Genomic DNA, 5,694 nt, shown 5'->3' with positions numbered 1-5,694 from the left:
AATATCGCATGCGATTAATCGTGCAGCCCTAATATATATATATATTGTAAAACATACTCCAATAATCCATTTCATTTACTTTGAAAATTCCCTTTTTACAGTGAATAAATGCAATTCTGCACCACACATGCATCTCATGCTTTAACTGGAGTGTGTCAGCGGCAAACTATCCACAGCCATTTGACAGCACTATACTTTCCACAGTAAAAGCTGGTCTTTTACTGAACTAAATGATTTTTATTACTATAAAAAATCTAAACGACGGTGGGGGTCGGTGACGCGGTGGGTAAGTGACGTAACCGGTGTTGCGGCTTAACACCGGTATCACCGTCAGCACCTTCTATCTCGGCAAGCCTAATTGGTATCGGCTGATACTCCAAATTTTTGGTATCGGATTGGTTCTGGAAAAATGGTATCAGTCCACCCCTAACTAATATGCACAATGAAGAAAAATGTAAGTAGGATTTACTTGAAAAAAGCTAAGAAACAACTTTCACTCATAAATTGCTAGTAAATTTCCCAAACAATTACAAAGAAACATTGAATTAATGGCATTCTTAAATAGAATGACTGAAATAGTGTGTGTGTGTGTGTGTGTGTGTGTTTAATGCTGCTCAATGTGAAAGCACGCAGGTGATGGAGATTTACCGCTGATTACAGAACCGGCTTTACTGATAAGATGCGCGTTAAATATCGCATGCGATTAATCGTGCAGCCCTAATATATATATATATTGTAAAACATACTCCAATAATCCATTTCATTTACTTTGAAAATTCCCTTTTTACAGTGAATAAATGCAATTCTGCACCACACATGCATCTCATGCTTTAACTGGAGTGTGTCAGCGGCAAACTATCCACAGCCATTTGACAGCACTATACTTTCCACAGTAAAAGTCTATATTAGGAGCATGTGTCTCCACACAGTGCGCATGTCTCATATTTTCCATAAACAGCCTGAGCTCTTGGTTATATGAGTGTCCACACAAGAGAGAGACCACACAAGAAACAAATAAGCATGTGAGCCTGAGGTCAGGAGCCACAAAGTGCATCTTCATTAATAGATACTGCTAAACCATTTTCGATAAGGATCAGTCGTAACCATTTAGGACTTACTGTAAATTTGAGGTTAGATCGTTTTGTCTCGAATGCCACTCTGTCCTCTTCACATGAACTGAGTTTGTATACAACATGAAACAGCTTTATGCGAAGTTGAATAACTTTCTGCAGAGAAGACACGCAACAGCATGCAAACAGCAGATTTTCACATTTCTGTAAGTCTCTAATTTAGCCCTCTGGGACTGAAGCCCAGCTGCAGACCTTGTGTTTTCAGAGACTTCCAGAGCGAGCGCGCGCGCACACACACACACACCTGAGAGACATCCAATTATCCAAAGATCACCACAGGCTCCAGTCTTCCCACCAGCTAATAAATGTCCCCTGCTTAATCCTAATTACATTTAGTCATTAGTCATCTGAGAATGCCTGCACTGAAACCATCTAGACCAGGGGTGTCCAACCCTGCTCCTGGAGAGCTACGGTCCTGCAGACTTTAGTTCCAACCCTGCTCCAGAACACCTGTCTGTAATTATCAAGCAACCCTGAACACCTTGATTAGCTGGTTCAGGTGTGTTTGAAGCTGAAATCTGCAGGATGGTAGCTCTCCAGGAGCAGGGTTGGACACCACTGATCTAGACAAATGCAGCATTATTTCAACCTACAAAACCAAAAACACCATTTTCTACCTGAAGCATATGGTTTATATTCCAGCCATGCAGCTAAATAAACAATATTATGTAAGATACAAGAGGTAAATAATGTGACGTTCAGTCCAGAACTACACTGTCAAATAAATAAATAACAGAAAATGTACTAGTAATTTTCTGCAAGGAAATCAAATTATCCATTTATTTTACAGACATTTCTGCTAACTATAAAACACATTTCTGCTAACTATAAAACACAATGCAATAAAGTGCAAACTTTAAAGGGGTCATATGATGCGATTTCAAGTTTTCCTTTCTCTTTGGAGTGTTACAAGCTGATTGTGCATAGATAAGATCCCTGAAGTTGCAAAGACTAAAGTCTCAAATCCAAAGAGATATTCTTTATCAAAGTTAAGACTCTGCCACACCCCCCTAAAACGGCTCGTTCTAACACACCCTCACATATCTACCGGCCAATGCCGCCCAAATGTGCACGCAAAGAAAGAAGGGAGAAGAGAGCGAGAGAGAGCGAGAAAGAGAGCAATTCTGTTACACCAAATACACAAAATAATGATCTTTAAAAAAGCATCATATGACCCCTTTAAAAAAAAAGAATCAATACAGAAAATTCCTTCATATTAAAGTGCCCCTACTATGCCATTTCCGATATTGCCTTTCATACAGTGTGTAATGTAGCTATATGTGAATGTAAACGATCTGCAAAGTTGTAAAGCTGAAAGTGCACGATAAATAAAGTTATTGTCTCCCAAAATAAAGAATTGACTCTGAACAGCTGAAACAAGTCGTTAGTAATTCAAATCCCACTTCCGTGACGGCTACACGTCATGGGGTAACGCATTTGCATAATGCCCGCCTATGTTTGTTGAAAGATGGATCAGTATCTTGTTTATTTGGACCAGCTGCTCCACTGAATCACAACCTGTAAGTATGATAAATAACAGATGTTTATATTTTCTATAGAGCGTTCAAAATACAGAACTATTGAAATACGCGTATCGTTTCCGAAACGCGCTGTACGCCGTAGACCAATCACAACAGACTAAGCCATCTGACCAATCAGAGCAGAGCAGGCTCACGGAAAGGAGGAGTTTAGAGAGACCGAATCTTTGAACTGCTTCGAACGAATCGTTAGAGAAACGCTGGAAAATGAGGTGATATTAAATGCATATTTTGAGAAAACGAAAGCGTTTTTTGACCTTGCATGCATGTAATCCTATTGTAGGAGACTCCCAAAATAATATAAGGAACCGTAAAAATGGCATAACAGGGGCACTTTAATACAGTACATTGCGCCCTTTTATGATTTTTTTTCTTTCATTTTTCCAAGTTAATCAAATATAAATTAGAATGCATTGAATACAAAATTTTTTTTTTTAATTTACCAGCCAATTTAATTTAATTGTGCATGCCTATTTTTACATTTTCATCATTATAACACCCTACAATCAGGTTTAATTTATTAACATTAGTTAATGTTTTTAACAAATTAACAATTATTTTAGAAATTAACCATTTTTTTTGAGAATGTAATAATCTAGGTTAATGTTATTTTATGAATATACTATTGTTCAGGTAATTCAAGTGTGTTCATAATACATTAACAAATATTTCTTTATACTACTTAAATGTATGAAATGAATTGAACCTTATCGTAAACTGTTTTGCTTTCATTTTGCACTTAATTAAAGCTCATTTTTAAAACACTAATAATTTAATAGCACTTGTTTTATTAGACAAAATAGTAGTTTTCTATACTTATAAATGTCTTTCATACTTGATGTCAGGATGCCCAAATTTGCTTGTAAACTTTAAAACTATTGATTTCATTTTTCCTTTTGACAAAATAGTATAGAATTTAAATATTGGCCATGGTGCAATATAGTTAACTTTTTGGTTGGCCACTTTTTAGATTTTCAGAGTCATTAAATCATATTTTTTGATTGAAAATGTTAAAAGAAAAGTACAAAAACAAATTAAACCAATGCAAAAACAATTCCATTTATATTACAAAGATCCATTATTATGGGGTTCCTGCAAGTTGATGACTTTCCCAAGCCAGGAAAATAACAAATGCCTGATATTTCCATGACATTTACAGTACAACAGCTATGCATGGCACAGTAATCTGTAGCCAAGGGCTTTTCTGAGATTTCATCAAAATGATTAGTTTAAAATAAAGGGAGAATCAAAGTCTTTTTAGACTTCTATACCTCCAAGTACCTCAAAAAAAAAAGAAAAAAAAAAAAGAAGTAGTAGTCGTACCACAGAAGATGCTAGTAGGCTAACATTGGCATCTCGTGAGAGATTCCAACCCAAATATCAGCGTGCCACCACTCGATAACACAACATAAATCAGAAATATCCACGTTCATGCACACATGTCATGATGAATTCGCAACAGATGGGACAACAACATTACACCAACAGCTCTATCATGCATGTATCAATCAGAGCAACTGTACGCATTCAGAAAAGTTGCGATGATCAACAGATGAAACATTGCATCCGCTGTAATCGCAACGCCATTCGAATGTTCGAATTTCAGCTGTTACATTGAAGCGCGCGCGGCGAACACAGTGAATGTATTGCTAAAAGCCTTACCACGAGCGCTCGTCTTCACAAACCCACAGGACGCATGTGCCTTGAGCTTCATCTTGGAGAAACTCACTCTGAAAGAGCCTGCTGCAGACGTAATGAAGAGTCTCTAGGCAGCTCACCACGCATGTGTTGTTCGGAGTTGCACGGAAATCAGCGGATGAAGTTGATGGATTGTTGGTAACAGAAGCACGTAGTTCGCCAAAGGAGGTTTCTAGGGTTTGCGATCACAGACCACCCCGAAGGCGGGGCGAGACCTCATGTTTTTGGGTGGGTGTGGGGGGCAAAAAGGAGGAGAATGGGAAAATCGAAGTCGTGCCATATCATTTCACAGTTAATGAGCTGTTGTCTGCAGTTGAAAGCAGTTATTGATTGTTTTGCTGATTGCTGAGAAAACGTATTGCATTATCGTTATTGCATAGTAATGATATTGCCTAAAATATATTATAATAGAATAAATATATCAAATAAATACACGTGACATGCATATGCAACACGCGTATTGACGTTTTATGAGTAGCCTACTTAATAATATAACGTTAGTACGCCGCATGTAAAACACTTAATATAATTATTTCCATGAAATAGGCTACGTTAGTCTAAATGTCATTTGTGGTCAATTGCGCCAGCTTCTGGTCATTTAAAGGTGACGTGACATGAGGCCAAGTATGGTGACCCATAGTGCTCTGCATTTATCCCATCGCACACAGCAGTGAACACACACACACACACACCGTGAACACACACCCGGAGCAGTGGGCAGCCATTTTTGCTGCGGCGCCCGGGGAGCAGTTGGGGGTTCGGTGCCTTGCTCAAGGGCACCTCAGTCGTGGTATTGAAGGTGGGAGAGAGCGCTGTACATTCACTCCCCCCACCGACAATTCCTGCCGGACCTGAGACTCGAACTCACAACCTTTGGGTTATGAGTCCAACTCTCTAACCATTACTGGAAGTCGTGTAAAGTATGAAGCATAGAGGTAGTAAAATTCAATTTAAAATGTAGCCTAATAGCCTATGCAAAATGGTAATGCAATTTTCAAAATGGAAATGTATTTCTGTATTTAAATGTACATTTTAATAGGCATATGAATATGTAATTATATAATTTACATTTGCCATTTCCAACAGTAGCTTTAATATTACATACTAATTTAACACTTTATAAGTTGCGAAATTAAAATGAAAATGTATTACCCAAATTGATTTGATATATGTAATATGTCCAAGTAGAAATGGTAGCAAATAACTGGATCATTTAAATGTTATTTGTCCTAAATGCATTTAGACTCACGGTTTGGACATTACACTCTAAAAAATGTTGGGTTAAATACAACCCAGTGCTGGGTAAAATAGGGACAAACCCAGCAATT

At 37.7% G+C, this 5,694-nt stretch overlaps 1 protein-coding gene across 1 annotated transcript in view; it reads right to left on the bottom strand.

The window, feature by feature from the left end:
- The window catches only part of LOC107695526 (phosphatidylcholine:ceramide cholinephosphotransferase 1-like), a 37,815-nt gene extending 33,266 nt beyond the window's left edge, over positions 1–4,549 (bottom strand). The window contains exon 1 of the mRNA XM_016495471.1: positions 4,331–4,549. The gene's annotated coding sequence lies outside the window, so the exon portion shown is untranslated. The remainder of the gene's footprint in view (positions 1–4,330) is intronic.
- Between the last annotated feature and the right edge of the window lie 1,145 nt (positions 4,550–5,694).

Source organism: Sinocyclocheilus anshuiensis, unplaced genomic scaffold (assembly GCF_001515605.1).
Source record: "Sinocyclocheilus anshuiensis isolate Anshui unplaced genomic scaffold, SAMN03320099.WGS_v1.1 scaffold466, whole genome shotgun sequence".
NCBI lineage: Eukaryota > Metazoa > Chordata > Actinopteri > Cypriniformes > Cyprinidae > Sinocyclocheilus > Sinocyclocheilus anshuiensis.
Note: the sequence above shows the minus strand (reverse complement) of the source record. Positions and strands in the feature narration are given on the sequence as shown.